The sequence below is a fragment of the Mastomys coucha genome, unplaced genomic scaffold, assembly GCF_008632895.1.
Source record: "Mastomys coucha isolate ucsf_1 unplaced genomic scaffold, UCSF_Mcou_1 pScaffold21, whole genome shotgun sequence".
Classification (NCBI taxonomy): domain Eukaryota; kingdom Metazoa; phylum Chordata; class Mammalia; order Rodentia; family Muridae; genus Mastomys; species Mastomys coucha.
This window is the reverse complement of record NW_022196904.1, coordinates 1,593,388-1,615,887: the sequence shown is the minus strand read 5'-3', so window position 1 is coordinate 1,615,887 and position 22,500 is coordinate 1,593,388. Positions and strand designations below refer to the sequence as shown.

At 42.9% G+C, this 22,500-nt stretch overlaps 1 protein-coding gene across 3 annotated transcripts in view; it reads left to right on the top strand.

Annotated features, from left to right (window-relative positions):
• The window catches only part of Rdh13 (retinol dehydrogenase 13), a 30,569-nt gene extending 21,671 nt beyond the window's left edge, over positions 1 to 8,898 (top strand). Inside the window, exons 8-9 of one of the 3 annotated variants that reach the window (XR_004122870.1) lie at positions 1,774 to 2,028; positions 7,959 to 8,898. The gene's annotated coding sequence lies outside the window, so the exon portion shown is untranslated. Of the gene's footprint in view, positions 1 to 1,773; positions 2,044 to 7,958 lie in introns of those variants that run through there. The other 2 variants (XR_004122871.1, XR_004122869.1) reach the window with 2 other exon arrangements.
• Positions 8,899 to 22,500: the final 13,602 nt, after the last annotated feature.

The window sequence follows — 22,500 nt, the reverse complement described above, 5'->3', positions numbered from 1 at the left end:
AGATCAATCAAGTTATGTGGGAGTCAAGACACATGCCTATAAGCCTTGGGAGGCCAAGAAAGGATTGGTATGAGTTCAAGGCCATCTAGACTGCATAGTAAGACTCTCATAGAACCAGATTGTGTTTTTTGAGGTGCATGTAACCAGAAAATCCAGGCTTGTGCAAATGTCAATGAACAGAGGCAGGAATCTTCATCTCTTTTTGCTTCCCTTCCTCTCTCTCTCCCCCCTCTCCCTCCCTCCCTCTTCCTCTCTCTAGTTTTGTTCTGGGATTACAGATGAACCATACAATGCTGGGCTCCCACCTTGGCTTTTCAAAAGCATCTTAGAACTCTAAGGAAACTCTTCCATGGTACACTGCCCATGGCATCGCCCCCTGTCTTGGAGGCTTTGGTGGAGATTGCTGTTCCTGTGGTGTGGTGGTTTGAAAAAAATGGTCCCATAAAGGAGTAGAATTATTGGAAGTGTGCCCTTGTTGGAGTAGGTGTGACCTTGTTGGAGGAACTATGTCACTGGGGATGGGCTTTGACGTCTCATGATCAAACCAGGCCCAGTGTCTCATTTTCTTCCTGCTTACCGTCAGTCTCAATATAGAACTCTCAGCTCCTCCAGCACATGTCTGCCTGTGTGTCGCCATGCTTCCCGCTATGGCAATAGTAGACGAAACCTCTCAACTGTAAGCCAGCTCAGTTAAATGTTTCCTTATGAGAGTTGGAATAGTCATGGTGTCTCTTCACAGCAATAGAAGACCTAACTAAGATAAGTGGTTTGCATATGCCTTGAACATGTTCCTAGGGGTTGGCCTGGGGAAGCATTGGTCCTCAGTGTGCTAATGTGAAAACGATGGGAGTGGAGGCACTTAGTGGATTATTGGAAGTGTTGATGCTCTCAGAGGGACTTGGAGTTCTTCTGGGTCTTGAGTAATTTCCTTCTCTCAGGCTTCTTGTTTTCTTCTATTTCTTGAGATGGTCTTACTCTGTACTATATGCTAGCTTGGGACTCAGGATGTAGCCCTAGGTTGGCCTCAAACTTGTGGCATTCCTTCTGCCTAAGTCTTATGAATACTGGGATTACAGGTATAAACTACCATACTAGCACACTAGCAACCTTTTCTTTCTTTCTTTCTTTTTTTTTTTTTTTTGGTTATTGATGGGATTCAACCTAGGACCTCATGCATTCTATACCATGTGACATCTCCCTCTTGCACACACTCCCACGATGATCTCAGGTCCTCATAAGAGACTAAGTTGCTGGAGCTGCCTGAGTTTGAACTTTCAGTTTTCAAAAGTGTGATCTAGATAAACTATCTAGCCTCATATGTCTCATTACAGTAATGGAAAGTGGATGAATATAGCCACTCAGATAGTACCCTGTTATTCACATCAAATGATGTCAGGTGAAACTGAGATGTCACAGGTCTTTTGCCTTCACATGAAGGCAGCCATGTGGCAGGGAACATGGTACCCAAGTGTACACTTGGACCTGTGTGTCCTGATTCAGTGTAATATACCTCCTAGGCATCTGAGGCATGATGAATTTGTCTTTAAACCTTAATCCAGGAATGGTGTGTGACATTCTTCCTGAGGAGATGTGAAGAAATGTGTACTTACCCCAGATAGGCAGCAGATGATAGACCGAAGTAAGTATACCATTGGAGTGCAGCTTGGTGAACCAGTGAGTTTTATTGCCCTATCAGGGAGTGACAACACTTTCAGTGCTCTAACACCTCCATCTGGGTTCTATCTCTGACTGGTTCCATTATCTTGATTTCAGCACATCGAGGACCAAACTCCCCTCACACCAACCTCTGAGAACATGCTCAAGCCATATGTAGACCATTGAAAAAGCAGAGCCCATAGACATAGACAGGAGTGACACAATGGATGCGTCTCCCTCAGAGCTCTACAAGAGATGCTTGTGAAGAACCGCGAATGGGAGTGTATTGCTTACCTTCCTGTGGCTGTGATAAAACACTATGACCAAAGCAACGCGTAGAAGAAAGAGTTTCATTGCAGTGAACGTTTGCAAGTAAAGATGTGTGGACAAAGAATATACTGTGTGACACACTGTAACCTACTACAGCTTCCATGATGAGATGTTTTTATTTTTATATTTTTTTGTTTTGTTTTTGTGTGTGCGGGGAGGTTGTAAGGGCGAAGGGCAGGTAGGAAGGGATGGGGAGGTGAGTGGGACTGGGTGCATGATGTGAAATTCACAAAGACTCAATACAAAGTTAAAAGAAGAAGAAGTTTATTTGGGATTATGGTTCCAGAGGGTTAGGAGTCCATCACGGGACTGGTTTCAAACTCACTACCATAGATGGAGATAACCTTGAACTCTTAAAAATTAAAAAATACATTTATGCATATGTGTATGCCATAGCACATGTGGGACGCAGAGGCCTAAGATAACCTCAAACTTCTGATCATCTTACCTCTAAAGCAATGATTCCTAACTTTCCTAAGGCTGTACCCTTTAAAGCAGTTTCTCATGTTGGGGTGACTCCAACCATAACATTATTACATTGCTACTTCATAACTATAATTTTGCTACTGTTATGAATCATAACATAAGTATCTGATTTTCAGGATATGTGATATGTGGCCTCCAAAGGGGTTGAGACCCACAGGTTGAGAACTGCTGTTCTAGAGTGACACTGTGCCCAGTTAATGTGACACTGGGGACTGAACATGGGCTCTCATGCATGCTAAACAGGTAGATTACCAACTGAGCCCTGGCCCTAACCTGTCTATTAGTTCTGTGACTGTCAGAGCTGTCTTTCTTCTAGGGACTCTTCCTTAGCTGTCCATCTGGGCAATGCTGAGTCCTATGGTTGCCCAGGGACGTTCCCTGTTCACTTTCTGTGGTGGACCTCCAGGGACAACTCAGTATGACCTGGAGCTAGTAGGCAGTCACTCATCATTACAGCACAATAAAACCCCACAGGCTTCCAGAATAAGGTAGAAGTCTTCTTCAGCAATGCAACCGCTGTCCACTAAAGATCTAACATCTATTGCCATTCTAACTGGCTAGAGTAGAGTGGCCACCATCCTGTTCATATCTCTGAGGCTCTGTTTCTGACACGGTGTGGTGGTTTGAATAGAATGGCATTATTAGGAGTAGGTATAGTCTTGTTGGAGTAGGTATGTCACTGTGGGGGTGGGCTTTGAGATCCTCTTCCTAGCTGCCTGGAGTCTTCTGCAGTTTGCCTTCAGAACAAGATGTAGAATTCTCAGCTCCTCTAGCAAATGCCTGCCTAGATGTTGCGATGCTCCTGCCTTGATGATTATGGACTGAACCTCTGAACCTGTAAGCCAGCCCCAATTAAATGTTGTCCTTTATAAAAGTTCCCATGGTCATGGTGTCTCTTCAGAGCAATGAAACCCCAGCTGAGACACAAGGCATATCACCTCTTTATCCTTCTGTTACTGTCTCAGTTGCTTTCCACATGGGCTCCCATGTAGCCCAGGTTGGACTTGAACTTCCTGTGTAGCTGAGGATCTTTGATTATCCTGCCTTTACCTCCTGAGTACTAGAAATACAAATGTGCATCACCATACCAGATTAATGCAGTGCTGGGGGTTGAACCCAGGGCTCCACATCCTTTTCTGGCCTTCACAGGAACAACACCCACACCCACAACCCCACAAATACACATACATAATAACAAATCTTTAGAAACAAAACAAAACAAAAGGACACAATGATTTTATCCCTCCAGACCTAGACCAGCCTCTGGTAGCATTCCTGATATTTGTAGTTTAACAGGACCTCTTTGGGAGTGTCTCAGCCTGGCTTGGAAAGAGAAGAATGCTCCTCCAGTCCAAACCTATCTCTGCACTATTGTATGACTTTGTTGTGACACTAGGTTTTTTTCTCTTTCTACAAGGTGTCTACAAGAACAAACCCAGCCTCTCTGCCCTGCCAAGTGCTATAGTCCCTTTATGAGAGTGTGTTGTAGAAAACATTTAATCTCAGTTGGGCTCTCTACCCCAGCTTTGATCATTCAATTCCCAATAAAAGACACACAACTTTTATATTTATAATAAACTTTGATGAGGTAGATCAGCTGGGCAGATATCTACCCTTTAAGCTATAATCTATTTCTCCATCAATAACCCTGAATTATAATTTGCCATGTTCTGTCATGGCTGCTCTTAACTTCAATTGGCCAGCCCTCATGGCCATGCTTTCTTGACTCACCTAACCTATGGTGTCTTCCTTCTCTTTACCTTTTCTCTTCTCCTCATGGTTCCTGCCTCTGACCCCAAGCCCAGCCCCTCCCCACCCCCGCCAAACCCCACCTATCACCTTCCCAGCTATAGGCCGTCAGCATCTTTATTTACTAGTCAGGGATAACTTGGGAGGCAAGGTCACTTAGTGTCACTTGGGTCAATGTGCACATTCTCTCATCCTTGGGGGTAACCAGGCCTTGGGGGCCAGTATTTAGCGCTACAATACATAGCAAAAGACCAAACCTCAACAACAGTGGTTCTCAACCTTCCTAATGCTTTGACTCTTTAATACAGTTCCTCATGATGTAGTGACCCACAACCACAAAGTTATTTCATTGCTAATTCATAACTGTAATTTTGCTACTGTTAAGAATCATAATGTAAACATCCTTTTTGTAGGCTATCTGATATGTGACCCTATGGGACAGGGTCATTTGACCTCAAAGGGGTCACAACCCACAGGTTGAGAATCTCTGCCTAAAGAAGAACTGTGACCTTTCATTGTCTTTTGCCAAACACCTAAGACCATTTCTTCTGTTTAAAGAAGAAAACCTTATCTTATTTCCAAATTTTATCCAAGAATGCCAGGAAGACTTTAGTATATCCTTTGTCTCCTGGGCCTACTCATGCCTTGCTTCTGTTAATTGTTCCACAAGTGGTCAGATCCCAGTGACCTCCTGGAGGTGATTGTTTCAGATGAGGAAGCTGCAGTACAGCTCAATACCTTTTCAACTGGAGGATTCCATATGACTGTTTGTTGGGTAATGCTGGGGTGCATTGAGTACAGGTTTTATTAGTGCTCTGCTGTGGTGAGGCCAAAGGATTGGGGATGAAGGACAAGGAGGGAGAGTTATTATGGAGGAGAGCTATGCCTTGTGAGGTTGGGCTGGCTGCAGGAAAGAGGAGAAAAGAGACAGGAAGGGAGAGGGAGGAGGGGAGAGGAGAGGGGGGAGGAGAGGGAGGAGAGGGAGGAGAGTGGGCAGAGGGAGGAGAGAGAGGAGAGGAGAGAGGGAAGAGAGAAGGGAGAGGGAGGCAGGGTCAGGATCCTTTGTTGTGGTTTTATGGGAAAAGTAGAATAAATGGGGTTCATATAGATTCATTTGAATAATTTTAGCATTTCTGGGGTGCATGGGCCATCTTAGTTCTCTGTAGCCTGACTCTGAGGTCATTGGGTAGAGAAACACTGAGACCTGGAATGGAGTGCCAGGTTGGAATGGAGTGAAGTGGAGTGAAGCTGTGAGAAAGCCTAGGCTCTGGTTTGATAGGTTTGGTGTGAAGAGTGCAAAGGTAGTCCTGGGACAGGAATTCTGCAAAAGGCCAAATAGACTCCAAGATTCCATCAGGAACATAGAAAACAAGCAAACAGTCATTTCTGATGCTCCGGGGGCCCCAGCTAGCATGAGGAGATCAGGCTCTGAGGTTTTGTCCTCACAGAACATGCAGCTTGGGACCATCAGAACTGGCTTCCTAGGGGAGGTGAGTCTTTGAAGGATAGCTTAAAGTTGTGACCGTAGGGAGAATGGGGAAAAGTTAGGATCCACAGAAACACCATGTTACAGGATGCTACAGAAACACCAGGCAAAGAGACGGCTGAGACGCGTACTAAATGCAGCTGAGCAGCCACATTGCTGGGTTTACGGGAGAAACAGGAAGTGGGAGGTTTTTGTGGAGTGAGTTTAGCTGGGTCAGGAAGTTGCTGGTCATCAATTTAGCTGACCATCCGGCAGCAGGGAGGCTCATAGGATGAAAGATAACAACATTAGGAAGTTGTCAGGTGTCTGTCGGAGTGACATTCAAGTCTGCAGCTGGGAACTTCCTCTTAGAGTGAGTCCTAGTTCTTAAATAGAACTAGATTCCTTTTGTCCTCAGCAGGGGAGGGGCGTGATTTGCTTCACAGGGTTCCTATGGCAATATCTAGGGACATTTTATGAGTAGGGGTAGTGTAACTGCTCACATGATGGGTGAAATCCCAGGAGACTGAAGCACTGTAAAAGGCACAGGATGATGGACTGATTCATAAAGAGATTTTTTTCTTGTGCACATCTTTATTTTTGGGATGAACACCCATGTGCATAACAGTGTAGGAGCTTGTTTCTCCCTGGGACCCAAGGGAACCCTCACTGTGACCCATGTTTACCACTCACGTGCTTTTAGGTTCTTTTATAACATCTGTAGGGACTCTATTACATGTAGTTGACCCAGAACAGTGGCTCATTCTTCGGTGGCAGGGTCCTGAGAATGAGGAGCAGGAGATCATAAGATAAAGAGGATAGAAGGTAGAGAAGAGGAGAAAGCTTGGGGTCTTGTCTTGTACAAGTTATGTCTTATTCCAAGCAACCTTATCAAGAAGCACAGCATCTTATACAGTATTTGCAGGGGAGAAGTCGGACAAAGTCAGCAGAAACTGTCACACAAAGGGATGGAGTCAGGAGGATAACCAAGCCATGAGTTACAAAAGGAACACAGGATATCTCAAGAGAATTACAGACTAAGCACATAGTGGCTTTGTGACTGATAATGCCATGTCTCTTCAAGGGGAAAAGCTGAGTTCCCAGGAACCAAAATCTTAATTCCATTGAAGCCCCGTCCCTAACCCTGTTTACCTTTGTAAGTCCATCCTTAGGCAAGGACACAGAGCTAGGTTCCTTTTCTCCTATTTTTGAGGGCTTCTGAGAAGCCTTGGATTGGCCTAGCTCTCAACACATAGTTTTGGGTGCTCTTGGTCTCATAAGATGGTTATTTTGTGGGTCACTGCCCTCTGCATCTTACTCTTTTCACATCATATCATATTGGCAAGACTTGTCTCAACTAACTGATTCATTAATTTCTGTTGTATGTGTATACATGTGTGTGCATTTATACATACATGTATATGAACTCAGCCATCTCCTCAGTCTCGTTATAGAGATTTTAATGAATACTTGTTCTACTGGGGAAAGAGAGAACCAAACCAAACCAAAAACAGAGTATAGGCTATGCTGTCACTTGGTGATTAGTGTTATTGAAGAAAAGCCGAGCAAGGTTATGAAGTAGAGAGGGATGGTGGTACTTTATTAGTGCAATGGGAAGGAACACCTGTAGGGATAATCTCCTGTGTTCTGTGTGGAAGCATCACCTGTCAATAAAAAAGCTGTTGGCCTATTGTATTAGGCAGGAAATAGAAGGTGGGAGTTCTGGCAGGGAGAAAAGATTCTGGAATAGAGTCGGGTGTGAGAAAGGGATTTTCCCCAACCACTAATGGAGACAGACACATAAACGGAGAAGAGTAACCAGTGGTGTGACATTTATAGGATAAAATATACGGTTGATTAAGTTATGAGCTAGTTGGGGAACAAGTCCAAGCTTACAGCCTAGGCATTTACTCATGAAATATGAAGTCTCAGAGTCATTATTTCAGGAACTTGGGTGTGGCTGGAAAAGCCAGCAGATACAAAAACCCTCTTCTAAGAGGGCAGTTACTGAGCTACGGAGTGTGTCAGGGGAAGAGCACACCATGATGTGGGGGCAGAACATGCAAAGGCCTGCAAGGCAGACATGCTTGCTGTCTTCATCGAAGAATGAGGATTGCAGCAAGGGTGTAATGGAGGATGTCACAGCATGGGTATGGCAGTCTTATGGTGGCCATGTTGAGAACTCATTTCCAGGGGAGTTGAGAGAGTGTAGGGGTTAAATGTGATGAGAGGTTGCATCTCTTTGATTTACTTTGACTTTCTTCTTCTCTAGGAGCGTACAAAAAGCCACAGATTTTCAGTTCTGATCAGCTGCTCTACGATATCCATAAGAAGATCATCGTGCAATGCAGAGATATGGTGTGATATGTGTCTTCTGTCCTGGGAGTGTAACATGAATTTTACCCAGGGCCTGAAATCTCAGTTCAGACAAGGGCTCTTTCAGGCCAACCTTATGGTGGACTCTGAGTGGAAGGCCTGCAGGAACACCTACAGAAACTACAGTTTGCTAAGTTCCTCTCCTCTGCTATGGTGAGACCCTAGTGAGCTCCTGACATTACAAGAAAAAGATAGTGAGGGCCGAAGGTGCTGGCCTGTGTTCTCTATAGGATTTAGACACCCACTCATTGTCTATGTCCATTGGTGTACCTCGTGATGAAAGGGTAACTCAGATTCTCTGGGGACAGGAAAGAAGCAAAAAATGTGAATATGAAGGAATATCAGTCCTTCATTGTGGGAAGAGCTTACTGTGGCTTGTTTATGAGCTAAGATGTAACCTCCAAGCTGTACTCTAGTGGCTTATCTGTCAGCTGGGACCTATGTCTTAAGAGTTCTACTACATCTCGAACAAGAACACCAGTTGGGAACCGAATGTTCAAATGTATGTGCATATTTCACATTCAAATCACAACAGGGACCGTCTTAGTGGCTTTAGCTGTCAACTTGACATAGCTTAGAGAAATGAGTTCTGATTGAAGGATTTCCCAGGTCAGGTTGGCCTGTAAGCATGTCTGTGAGGGATTGTTTTGATTGTTAATTGATGTGGAAGGGTTCAGTCCACTTTGAGTGACACCATTCCCTGGACAGGTAGTCCTGGAATGTATAATAGATCTGAATAAGCATGATGTCACAAGCCAGCCAGCATCATTCCTAGATTCCTTTGGTGATGGACTACAATGTGGATGTGTAAGGCAAGTAAACCCTTTCCTCTCCAACTTTCTTTTGGTCATGGCGTTTTATTGCAGCAATAGAAACCCTAGTTAAGATACAGTCTAGCTTCTTTCCAGGAATTCTCATCCAGAGTGAATGTATTTAATGTCACAGAACTGTTCCCTCAAGAAGTGTTATGTTCACCCCACCATCAATTACACAAAAGAGGAAGTGTTGATGTACATCTCACATGAAGAGCATTTGCTGTTCATTCAGAAAACCTGGGCTTGCTTTCAAGTTTCCACATCAGGTATTCATAACTGCATGCAGCTCAGCCTCTAGAGAACCAGACACCTTCTGCTCTCTGCTCAACATACACACAGAACAAAAAGAATACTGAAGAACTCTCTTAGGGGAATTTGTGTCGTTAGATGGTTACAGGAATGTCTCACTTTCCATGTTCTCATATTCAGTGTCTTCCTGTGCTCTACCCAGAGTCGTCTACCTGTATGGTGGATTCCACATTTACATTCTGTGCTGTCCAGCTGCATCTCATTGTAGTACCTCCCACAAGTTTCCTACATCAAATATGCAGAGGCCAGGGACAGCATCACAAACCTCACATATCTGTGGCTAAAAGTCCTTAGAGTTTTGAGAGGAGAATTGAGAGGGCAAAGCCAGTTCTTGTGCAAAGAGGAACTCCCTATTCTTGTTTTATATGAGATGTTACCATCTTGACAGGGGTTCTGGGCTCCAGTCTACTCTATCCCATGGATGTGACCCTCTGTGCTGACTGGGTTGCCAGTTCTCAGTGCTGTGTGTGTGGAGATCTGGCATGAAGAACTAACTGCCAAGTGCCCCATGGTTACTTGGATGTTTGGACTTGTTAAGTGATACAGGGGTCATCATTATTAGACAAAAGATGATGAATATAGCACTCAGATTCATAATCTGGGTTATGAATGCTAATTATGTTCCCCAAAAAATTTTGCACAAGAGGGTCTGCATATAGCTTCTGGGAACTTGCCCCCAGTTGGTTCTGATTGGTAAATAAAGATGCAACTGCTAATAGCTGGGGTGGAGGGAACAGACAGAGGGGGAAATTTTAGGATTTCCCCTGCTTGGGACTGGGAGGACAGGAAGGAGATCTGCCATGCCTCAGGAGAGTGTGGAGAGAGGAAAGACAGAGGCTGCCATGTGGTAGAGAAGCAAGGAGAGCACCCTGAGCTCTGGGCCAAGAATGCATGGCCCAGAGGGTGAACAAATAGGTCTGGAGCAGCTAAGATGGAACACAGAGATTAGTAAGTAGTAACTCAGAATCGTCAGCGGGAGGTAGATTCTAACAACAGGGAGGCTAGACAATCACCCAGTTATTGTGCTGCTTAAAAATTGCAAAGGCAGAGGACACTGTCAATAGGACAAAATGGCAACCAACAGATTTGGAAAAGATCTTTACCAATCTCACATCAGATAGAGGGCTAATATCCAATATATACAAAGAACTCAAGAAGTTAGACACCAGAGAACCAAATAACCCTATTAAAAAATGGGGTACAGAGCTAAACAAAGAATACTCAACTGACGAATACTGAATGGCTCAGAAGCACCTAAAGAAATGTTCAACATCCTTAGTCATCAGGGAAATGCAAATCAAAACAACCCTGAGATTCCACCTCACACCAGTCAGAATGGCTAAGATCAAAAACTCAGGTTGCAGCAGATGCTGGCAAGGATGTGGAGAGAGGAACACTTCTCCATTGTTGGTGGAATTGCAAGCTGGTACAACCACTCTGGAAATCAGTCTGGCTGTTTCCTGAGGACTCAGCTATACTACTTCTGGGTGTGGGGCAGTGGTCTGTTCAGGCAACCTAGGCCCAGTCTAGTAACCTGGAGCCCCAGTGGGCAGTTTCTGCCTGCAAGGGGTGGAAGGAGTTCGGCTATAACTCCTGGGTCCTTGGCCCCTGTTTCAGTCACAGCCTCTCACAGCTGCTCCCGCAGGAGATGTGTGTTCTTTCAGGTAGACAATGCCTCAAGCTCCCAGCATTCTAGCTGGACCTTACCCCCAGTAACCTGACCACAGCCAGGCATGGTCCACCCCACAGACAGATAGCCATGCCTCACACAATATAAGAGGCGGTTTCCCCCTCCCCTCTCTCTTGCCCTCTTGCCTTCTTCCTCTCTCTCTTGTTCTTCGTTCTCTCTTGCTTCCTTTCTTTCCTCTCTCTCTCTCTTCTTCTCTTTCCTTTCCTTTCTTTTTCTCCACATGAGTGGCCTATTTTCTCTTTCCTATAATAAAATATCTCTCTTATGCATTGCCTCTTTTTAACTAACATGCTGTGCAGCTCCAGGCATCAGCAGCAGAGAGCCTCAGCCATAGGCAGCACCAGAGAGACACATAGGCATATACCTAGAAGATGCTCCAACATGTAACAAGGACACATGTTCCACTATATTCATAGCAGCCTTATTTATAATAGCCAGAAGTGGGAAACAACCCAGATATCCCTCAACAGAGGAATGGATACAGAAAATGTGGTACATTTACACAATGGAATACTACTCAGCTATTAAAAACAATGACTTCATGAAATTCACAGGATGGAACTTGAAAATATCATCCTGAGTGAGGTAACTCAGTTACAAAAGAACTCATGGTATGTACTCACTGATAAGTGTGTATCAGCTCAAAAGTTTGGAATACCCAAGGTTCAATTCATAGACCATATCAAGCCTAAGAAGAAGGAAGACCAAAATGTGGATGCTTCAGTGCTTCTTAGAAGGGTGAACAAAATACTTACAGGAGGAAATATGGAGACAAAGTGTGGAGCAGAGACTGAAGGAAAGGCCATCCAGATACTGCCCCACCTGGGGATCCATCCCATATATAGTCATCAAACCCAGACGCTATTGTGGATGCCAGCAAGTGCCTGCTGATGCAAGCCTGATATGACTGTCTCCTGAGAGGCTCTGCCAGAGTCTAACAAATACAGAGGTGGATGGCCACAGCCAACCATTGGACTGAACTAGGGGGTCTTCAGTGGAGGAGTTGGAGAAGGGACTGAAGGAGCTGAGAGGGTTTGCAGCCCCATGCAAGGAGCAACAATGTCAACAGGCTAGAACTCCCACCCCCCAGAGCTCTTGGGGACTGGAGCACCAACCAAAGAATACGCATGGAGTGACCCATGGTGCTGGCTGCATATGTGGCAGAGGATGGCCTTGCTGGACATCAGTGGGAAGAGAAGCCCTTGGGCCTGAGGGTGTTCTATGCCCCAGTGTAGGGGAATGCCAGGGCAGGAAGATGGGAGTGGGTTGGTTGGTGGGGGGAATACCCTCATAGAGGCAGGGGGAGGGAGGATGGGATAGGGGGTTTCTGAAGGGGAGACCTGGAAAGGGGAAAACATTTGAAATGTAAATAAAGAAAATATCCAATAAAGAAAGTATATATAGCTGTGTGTGTGTGTGTCTTTCACTTGGGAGCCTAAACCATTGAGGTGGGTAGCAACTCTGCACTGGGATTCATTACTTAAGTATTAATTCAACAGTGCTCCTCTCAGGAGGATCTTTTTCTGTGAAGTCTTGTTAGGTGGCTACATTCCTGGCACCGGCCTCTCTGTCTGAACCTAATCTCTTGCACTGGGCTCTGTGGTTTGGACCAGTATATTACAGGATAGACATCTCTCAAGAGGTCCTTTTCTATTTCAGTGTTTTTTTTTTTTCCAGGAACAGAGGATCTGAACTCACTGTGGTGAGTCTCCTCCATTTTAGCCCTGGGATCTCTTGAGTTTGGCTGGGAATAGCATGAGAGGAGTGTGACGAATATTCTGCTGGTCCTGAAATGAGACCATACCAGCTTCCCATTCATAACTTGTGAATTATCTGAGGGTTGTTAATGCTAACAAGACACCTGGACATTGCACCCATCAACACAGAGGATGGGGGACACTTAACACACAGGTTTCCTCCTGAGATATGGATGAGGTTCTGGATTCCCCCCACCCCCATCTGTTTTTACCTGAGTGGAGTCTGGCCTTCTTAGTGTGTTCTGCTCCTTGACCATATTTCATCCATGAGACAGAGCTGAGGTAAATGCACTGTCAGGCTTTAGCTCATTTGGCCTTATTCTGTAAACTATGTTTTGCCTCTGAACCCCGTTTCTTTTCCTTGAATGGCAAAGTAGTAGGGTGCCGGTCAGCAGAGTCAGAACGCATGTAAAAGAAAAAGAGGCTCTTCTTTCTTCTGGATATGTCATTCAGAGTTTACAGTTGCTTGATAATATTAGTGCTAATTCCATTTTTAACCTTTAAGGCACCTTCGCACTGAATTATATATTGCAGGCACAAGTTTACATTGCTAAAAGAAGTAAATAAAAGTCCTCCCTAAGGCTGTCGCTGATCCTGTTGCTTGCCTGTGGACCCTGTTTCCCTAACTTGGTTACCTTGTTTGGTCTCAGTGGGATAGGTTGTGTTTAGTCCTGAAGTGATGTGACTTGAAGTCCCAGGGTGGGTTGGTATTCAGAAAAGGCCTTGCTCTTCTTAGAGGAGTAGGGCAAGGGAATATTGGGGGTGGAGGGGTTGTGTTGGGGGGGGGACTTGGAGGAGAAGATGGGCTGGGATTGGGATGTAAAATGAATGAATAAATAAATAAATAAATTAATGGAAAATAAAAGTCTTCCCCAGACCATCATTACCAACACTATTTTATCTTTATAAATTTTTACTTATTTATTTTTACTTTTTACGATAGCCATTCTGACCAGGTTGAGATGGAAGCTCAAAGCAGTTTGAATGTGCATTTCTCCAATGGCTACCTCCTTCCTACAGTGCACTAGCATGTGGCCTGTGTGTTCACTCCTGTGACACCACTAGGTGGGACAGAGCCCAGCTGCTAGAGGGTGGCCAGTCACTCCCGACTTCCAGGATGGACACACGCTCTGTCTCAAGATGCTGGCTCCTCCTGCTCTGCTCCAGTCACTGTGGCCACGAAGGGCTGAGGAACTCCTTGCTGCCACTTCCTTTCCAGAGAATTTAAACTTCCAGAGTTTTCCGTTTGGATCATTCTACACTTTCAACACCAGCTGCCACAGACTCCACTCCTTTCAGAGGAACTGAGGGCAAATCTGGGCGTGCCAACCCCATATCGCAGCACCATGGGCTTTCTTCTGACCCCTCCTACCTCATCTGGGACCCTTTGCTCCAGTTGCTCACTTCAGCAAGGTGCCCTCCCCACACCTGTGACCATACTCCTAGCCACCCACTGCACCCCATCACAATCGGCTGCTATGAAAAAATGTATATTCTATAGTTCTATTAAATATTTATTTTATATATATGAATGTCTTGTTGGCATGTTTGTCTGTGCACCATGTGTATGTCTGGTGCCTGCAAAGGCTATAATAAAAGGGAATCAGATCACCTGGAACTGGAGTTGTGGATGGTTGTGAGCCACATTGTGTGTGCTGGGAATGGAACCAGGTCCTCTGCAAGAACAAGTGATCTTAACTGCCGAGCCATCTCTACAGCCCCTAGTGTGCATTTCTACTGTGGGAACTAAGACTTTTGAAAAGAGTTATTATTAAAAGTAAGGTTTTTAATTCCTGTCACTTTGTTGATTTTGAAATGTTTCCTTAGATATCTTTTGACTCTTTTGGTACTATTTATTTATTGTCTTCTTGAGTGTCTTTATTTATCTTTTCAGACTGAAGTATTTTTCCCAGTATGATCTGTAGGGCGCTGTCTTAGTATTCATATCTAATGTTGGCATCACAGACATATTTCACTTCTTTAATAATGATGATGATATTATTATTATTATTATTATTATTATTATTATTATCATTATTATTTTATTATTGTGAGACAGGTTCTCACTATGTAGTTCTGGCTGGCCTGGAACTCACTGTGTAGACCAGGCTGGCCTCATTGGCCTGCCTCTGCTTCCCAAGTGCTGTGAATGAAGGCATGCGCCATCACAGCTGGATCTCTTAATTTTAATGGATAGCTTTTTGGGGTATAATAATCTGGGCTGACAGTTGTGCTCTTTCAGAACTTGGAATATGTATCCCCAGGCCTCTTTAGTTTTAAACTTTTCTGTCAAAAAAAAAAATCACATTATTCTGTTGGGCTTGCCTCTATAACTGACTTAGCCTTTCTCCCTTGCAACTTTCAATAATGTTTCTCCTCCCTTTCCTAATTTTTTAATTTTTAAATTATTTAAAAATTTTATTTATTCTTCTCTGATATAACACAGCTTCTCCTCTCTCTACTCCTCTCAGTTTTCCCCCACCTAATCTCTCTTCCAGATACATCCTCCCACCCCCAGAGAAGAGCAGGCTTCCCAGGGGCATTTACTGAGCATGGTACAAGATACAATAACACCAGACACAAATCCTCACATCAAGGCTAGGTGAGGTAAGCCAGTAGGAGGAAAAGGATACTAAGAGCCAGCAAAAGAGTAGAATTTACTACCACTCCCATTATTAGGGATCTTACAAGAACACCACGCTACACAACCATAACATAAATGCAGAGGACCTGGTACAGACTCATACAGACTCATAGTGGCTGCTGCTCCAGTCTCAATGAACTCCCATGAGTCTATGCTTAGTTGATTGTGTAGACCTGGCTGTCCTGGTACCTCGACGTCTCTGGCTCTTACAATTCCTCCTTTTTCTCTTTCACAGGGTTCCTAGAACTCTGAGGGGAAGGGAACAGATGGAGACCTCCAATCTAGGCTTTATTTCTGCCTAATGTTTGGCTGTGGGTCTCTGTATAAGCTCCCATCAGCTGCTGGAGACAGCTTCTCTGATGATAACTGGAATAGGCACTGATCTATGCAGATAGCAGAATACATTGACTTTTTCTCTTTTCTTTCTTTTTCCTTTCCCCCCTTCATTCTCTCACTCATTCCCTCCCTCCCTGCCTCCCTGCTTCCCTGTCTCCCTCCCTCCCTCCCTCCTTTCTTCCCTTCCTCTTTCTCTCTTTCTCTCTTTCCCTCCTTCCTTCTTTCCTTCCTTTGGCCATGTTTGATTCTACTTTAGGCCTCCAGATCCTGGTCATCCAGACAGTGTCAGCATAGGCTCCCTCTTATAGCTTGAATCCCAAATTAGACTAGTCATTGGTTGGACACTCCCACAAGTTCTGTGCCACCATTGGCCCAGCACATTTTGCAGGCAGGACAGATTATAGGTTAAAGGTTGTGGCTGGGTTGGTGTTGTCATCCCATTATTGGAAACCTTACTTGGATACAGAAGATTGGTTCAGGCCCCATATTCTTCATTACTAGGAGTCCTCATTAGGGTCACCCTCATAGATTTCAGGGAGTTTCTACTGCAGTAGGTTTTCCCATCAGCCCCAAATGCCCTCCAAATCCAGTCATCTCTTCCCATAATCTTTACTCCATCCCTCTTCTCACCTGATGCCTTCTATTTGCATCCTCATCAGCTTCTAGTCCACTATTAAAATCCATTCCATTTCTTGTTCCCAGGGAGATCCATATGTCCCCTCCCAGAGCCCTCCTTATTATTTAGTCTTTCTGGGTCTGGGTTTGAGCATGATTATCATTTGCTTAACAGGCAATATCAACTTCTAAGTGAGTACATACCATATTTGCCTTTCTGGGTCTTAGTTACCTCATACAGTGTGATTCTTTTCTAGTTCAATCCACCTGCCTGCAAATTTTATGACATCAATGTTGGTATTCCATATAAACTCCACCTCCACAGATACCTGGCAGTAGCCAGGTATGCTCCTCCCCTCAGTTCCCTGGCAACGACCAGGTAGGCCTGGCCCTATAAAAAGGGCTTCTTGCTCCCCCCTCTCTCTTTTACTCCTGCTTCTCTTCTTTACCTCTTGCCCCTTTGTTCACTGTCTCTCTCCATTCCCTTCCCCCCCTCTCCATGTGGTCATGGACGGCTCCTACTCCTCTACTCTCGCCTTCTCTCTGCCTTTCTCTGCCTCTGCAACACTCTTAACTCACCTCCCCATGCTCTAAATAAACTCTCTTCTACACTATTTCAGTGTGTGTCTGGTCCCTCAGGGGGAAGGGATGCCTCGGCATGGGCCTGCTGAGGCACCCCCTTCCTCTACACCTTGTCAGAACATATTCTTATAGTTCTTTCTCTTTTTATGATCACAACAATCATTTTTTAAACCATGGAGTAATACTCCATTGTGTAAATGTACCACATTTTCTTTATCTATTCTTTGGCAGAAGAACATCTAGGCTGCTTCCGGTTTATGGCTACTAAGAATAGAACCACTATGAACATAGTTGAACAAATGTCCTTGTGGAAGGATGGACTGTTGGTTGAGTATATATGCTCAAGAGTAGTAGAGCTGGCTCCTGAGCAGATCTATTCCCAATTTTCTGCCATATTGGTTTCCATAGTGGATGTACACGTTTGCAGTCTCACCAGCAATAGAGGAGTATTCCCATTGCTCTCCATTCTAACCAGGATGAGCTGTCACTTGTGTTATTGCTCCTAGCCATTCTAACAGGTATGGCATATCAAAGTCATTTTGATTTGCATTTTGCTGATGGCAGAGGATGTTGGACATTTCTTGAGGTGTTTCCTGGCCATTTGAGATTCCTCTGAGAATTCTCTGTTTAGATCTGTACCCCATTTTTAGCTGGGCTACTTGATTTGTTCATGTCTAGTTTCTTGAGTTCTTTATATATTTTGAAAATTAGCCCCCTGTTAGATGTGAAATTGGGGGAAATATTTTTCCATTTTGTAGGCTGCCATTTCATTCTATTGACAGTGTTCTGTAACTTCAGTTTTTTTTTCAAAATCTACTTTTTAATTATGGTTCTTAAATGCTTTAACCTCTCTTTTAGCCCATCACCCACCCCAGAGGTAGTGGAAAAGAAAGATTACAGGGGTGGAGGGGGCTGGGAGTGGGAAAGTGGACTTTTTTTTTTTTTTGAGTCAGGGTTTCTCTGTGTAGCCCTGGCTGTCCTGGAACTCACTCTGTAGACCAGGCTGGCCTCGAACTCAGAGATCCGCCTGCCTCTGCCTCCCAAGTGCTGGGATTAGTGGACCTGTTTAGGAAGGGTTCTTTGGAGCAGTTTCTGTCTGCACTGTCTGGAAACTGGCAATTCAGTTCACAGGTCAGCAGTGACAGCTCCATCCACTCACAAATACTTCATGGAATTCATCTTGGTAGTGTCAGGTTAGCAGCAGTGGGGGCACTACCTAGCAGGAACAACCAGGCCTCAACCTTGGCACAAGTCAGCAGGAGGGACCAGGGAGGAATGCCAGGAGAAGTTCTTGGCTGTGCCTCTTTCAGCAAAGACTGGATACCAATCAGGGTTGCATAGCTAGCTCTACCAGCAAGCCTAGCTCAGCCCTCATCACTGTCCACCGAGTCCTATTTATACCTTCCAAACATCATATATCCTCCAGGTATCTTGCCTCAGCACATGCATCTGTCTCAGCTGACATCACTCTGCCAGTCAGTCTGAGTCAATGGAAGCAGCAAGAAACTGTAGCACACAACCAGAATTTTTTTGGTGCATTTCTCTTTATGGAGTCCCAACAAATGGAGCTCAACTACACAATGTAAGGAGGACCAATACATGTGTGTTGTTTGCAAAGAATCCTTCATCATGAGTCCTTTCACGTGCTTGCTTTAGTAGAACATCCTTTCTCCCTGATCTGCTTCAGGAAAACACTCCTTCATGTATTTGCCCCAGCAAAACACCATCCAACACAACTGACTTTCCAAAGAACCTTTAAGTTTCCACTTCAGCTTCTGTTGCCTTATTTTCAATTTCACGAGGTCCCATTTACTAATTGTCAATCTTAGTGCTTGTGCTATCAATGTTCTGCACAGGAAGTTGTCTCATGTGTCAATGCATTCACTTGGCTTTTTTTTTGTGTGTATTTTTCTATTCTATAGGTTCAGTTGATCTGGTTTTATGTTGAGGTCTTTTATCAATGCAGACTTGAGTTTTGTGCATGGTATGGAACCACTTGCATTTTTCTACATGCAGACATGCAGTCAAAATAGCACCATTTGTTGAAGATGTTTTTTTTTTCATTGCATAATTTTGGCTTCTTTGTCAAAAATCAAGCATCCATAGGTGTATGGATTTATATCTGTGTCTTTGATTTGATTCTATTGATTAATCTGCTTGTTTTTAGGCCAATACCATGTGTTTTTCTTACTATTGCGCTGGTGATGGTAGGATGTTAATATTTCTGGAAGTTCTTTTATTGTAGAATTGTGTTAGCTATCCTTGGTTTTTTGCTTTTCTATATGAAATTGAGTCTTGTTCTTTTTAGGTCTGTGAAGGATTGTGTTGGGATTTTGATGGCATTGCACTGTTGCTCTTGGTAAGATGGCTATTTTTACTATGTTAATCCTATCAATCCATGAGCGTGGGAGACCTGTCTATCTTCTGATATCTTTTTTTTTAAGTTCAAAAATATCTATTTTTGTTATATTTATAAATTATAAGATGGATATTATTTAACAACTGAGGAAATAATTTATATAGTCATACTTTAAAATCAATTTCACTTTTAAAAACACACAGAAGTAATCTAAGAAAACACTCCTTCACAAATGGCATTCTCACTGCCAAATGGAGCATACATTTAACATGTTTAAAGGATTTAACAGTGGTAACATTGGTGATTGTGCCAGAAGCTGAAGGCAAGGCTCTCACTCCCAAGGAAGACACTCAAGGCAAAGGAAAAGTGCCTAATTACAAATTTAACTTGATAGATATAAGGATATTATTTCAAGTCTCTTAAATATTCTGTAGTGGTAAATTTTCTACTACAACTGCAGGTACCACAGAGCTCACCATGACAGCTGACGTAGTGTTTTCTGCACAGACTAGTACATAGAGGGCTATAGAAACATATTTTTTGTCTATCCCAATTTCTCAAATATATACATACATAATAACTTTACCAAAGAATGCTAATATAATAGTTTAATACTTATAACCAGCAAACTACCCGTCAATTTTGATTGATCAGTGCCCGGATATAGTCAATTTATTGATTTTAAGGACTGACTTCAAAGGTAAGGAGATAATAATATAAGCCTGACACTCAAAAAGATTTACTGTCATTTCTGATATCTTTTTAAATTTCCTTCTGCAGAGACTTGAAGTTCTTGTCATACAGGTCTTACTCTTGCTTGGTTAGAGTTACACCAAGATATTTTATATTATTTGTGCCTATTGTGAATGGTGTTGTCTTCCTAATTTCTTTCTCAGCTTATTGCTTGTTATTTAAAGGAAGACTATTGATTTTTTTGAGATAATTTTGTATCCAGCCACTTTGCTGATGGTGTCTATTAGATGCTGGAGTTCTGTGGTAGATTTTGGGGGTCATTTATGTATTCTCTTGTATCATCTGCGAATTGTCATACTTTGTGACCGTTTCCCTTCTTATTTGTATTTCCCTGCATCCCCGGGATGAAACCTACTTGATCATGGTGGATGGTGTTTTTGATCTGTTCTTGGATTCAATTTGTGAGTATTTTGCATCAATGTTCATAAGGCAAATTGGTCTGAAATTCTCTTTCTTTGCTGAGTCTTTGTGTGGTTTAGGAATCAGGGTGACTGTGGCCTCATAGAATGAGTTTGCTAATGAATTTTTGTGTATTGAACCATCCCTGCATCCATGGGATGAAGCCTACTTAATCATGGTGAATGATATTTTTGATGTGTTCTTGGATTCAGTTTGTGAGTATCTTACTGAGTATTTTCGCATTGATGTTCATAAGAGAAACCGGTCTGAAATTCTGTTTTTTGTTTGTTTGTTTGTTTGTTTTTTAGTCTTTGTGTGGTGTAAGTATCAGGGTGAATGTGGCCTCATAGAATGAGTTTGGCAGTGTTCATATTTGTGGAATAGTTTTGGGAGTATTGGAATCAGTTCTTCTTTTAAAGTCTGGTAGAATTCTGTGCTAAAACCATTTGACCTAGGGCCTTTTTTGGGGGGGGGGGTGGTAGATCTTTAATGACCGCTTCTATTTCCTTAGTGGTATAGGACTATTTAGATAGTTTACCTGATCTTAATTTAACTTTGGTAAGTGGTATTTATCTAGAAAACCATCTATTTCATTATGATTTTCCAATTTTGTGGAGTACAGGCTTTTGAACTAAGACCTAATAATTTTTTGAATTACACACTTTGTTGTTATGTGTTAATTTGTATTAATAATGTGTTATTTGCTAATTTGGATACTGTTTCTGTCTTTTAGTTAGTTTGGCTAAGGGTTTGTTTATCTTGTTGATTTTCTCAAAGAACCAGCTCTTGGTTTTGTTGATTCTTTGTGTTGTTCTCTTTGTTTCTAATTGATTGATTTCAGCACTGAGTTTGATTATTTCCTGCCATCTACTCCTCTTTGGTGTGCTTGCTTCTTTTTGTTCTAGAGCTTTCATGTGTGCTGTTTAGTTGTTAGTATGAGATCTCTACAAATTCTTTATGAAGGCACTTTGTGCTATGAACTTTTCTCTTAGGATTGATTTCAATGTGTTCCACAAGTTTGGGTATGTTGTGCCTTCATTTTCATTGAATTCCAGAAAGCCTTTGCTTCCTTCCTTCCTTCCTTCCTTCCTTCCTTCCTTCCTTCCTTCCTTCCTTCCTTCCTTTCTTTCTTTCTTTCTTTCTTTCTTTCTTTCTTTCTTTCTCTTTCTCCCTTTCTCTCTGTCTCTTTCTCCCTCTTCCCTCCCTCTCTCCTCCTTTCTCTCTTCCTTCCTTCCTTTCTTTTTTCTTTCTTTCCTTCCTTCCTTCCTTCCTTCCTTCCTTCCTTCCTTCCTTCCTTCTTTCTTCTCTGACCCAGTGGTCATCGAGTATAGAGTTGTTGAGTTTCCATAAGATTGTAAGGCTTTCTGATGTTGAAGTCTAACTTTAATCCATGATGATCTGATAAAATGCAAGGGGTTATTTCAATCTTTTTGTATCTGTTGAAGCATGCTTTGTGACTGTGTGTATACATGCTTAATATTGGAGAAGGCTCCATTAGATGTTGAGAAGTAGATAATTTTTTTGTGTTTGGGTGAAATGTTCAGTAGATATCTATTAGGTCCATTTAGTTCATAACATCTGATAGTTTCATTATTTCTGTTTGGTTTCTGTTTCAGTGAACTGTCCATTGGGGAGAGTGGTATATTCAAGTCCTCCTCTATTAATGTGTAGGTTTCAATGTGTGATTAAAGCTTCAATATTTTTTTTTAAACAAATGTGGGTGCCTTTGCATTTGGAGTATAGATGTTCAGAGCCGAGATGTCATCGTGTTGGATTTTTCCTTTGATAAATATTAAGTGTCCTTCCCCATATGTTTTGATTACTCTTGATTGAAAGTCTATTTTATTAGATATTAGAATAGCTACTCTGGTTTGTTTTTTGGGTCCATTTGCTTTGCAAAGTCTTTTTCCAGCCCTTTAGCCTGATATAGTGTCTTGCTTTGTTGCTGAAGTATATTTCTTGTATGCAATAAAGTGATTAATCTTGTTTACGCATCTACTTGTTAGCCTGTGTCTTTTTATTGGTGAATTGAGTCCACTGATGTGAGACCAATTATTGTTAGTTCCTGTTATTTTGATGTTGGTGGTGGTACTCTGTGTGTGTTTGTGTGTATTTCTCTTCTTTTGGTCTTTCTGTGAAATGATTTCTTGTGGTTTTTTTTTTTTTTTTTTTTTTTTTT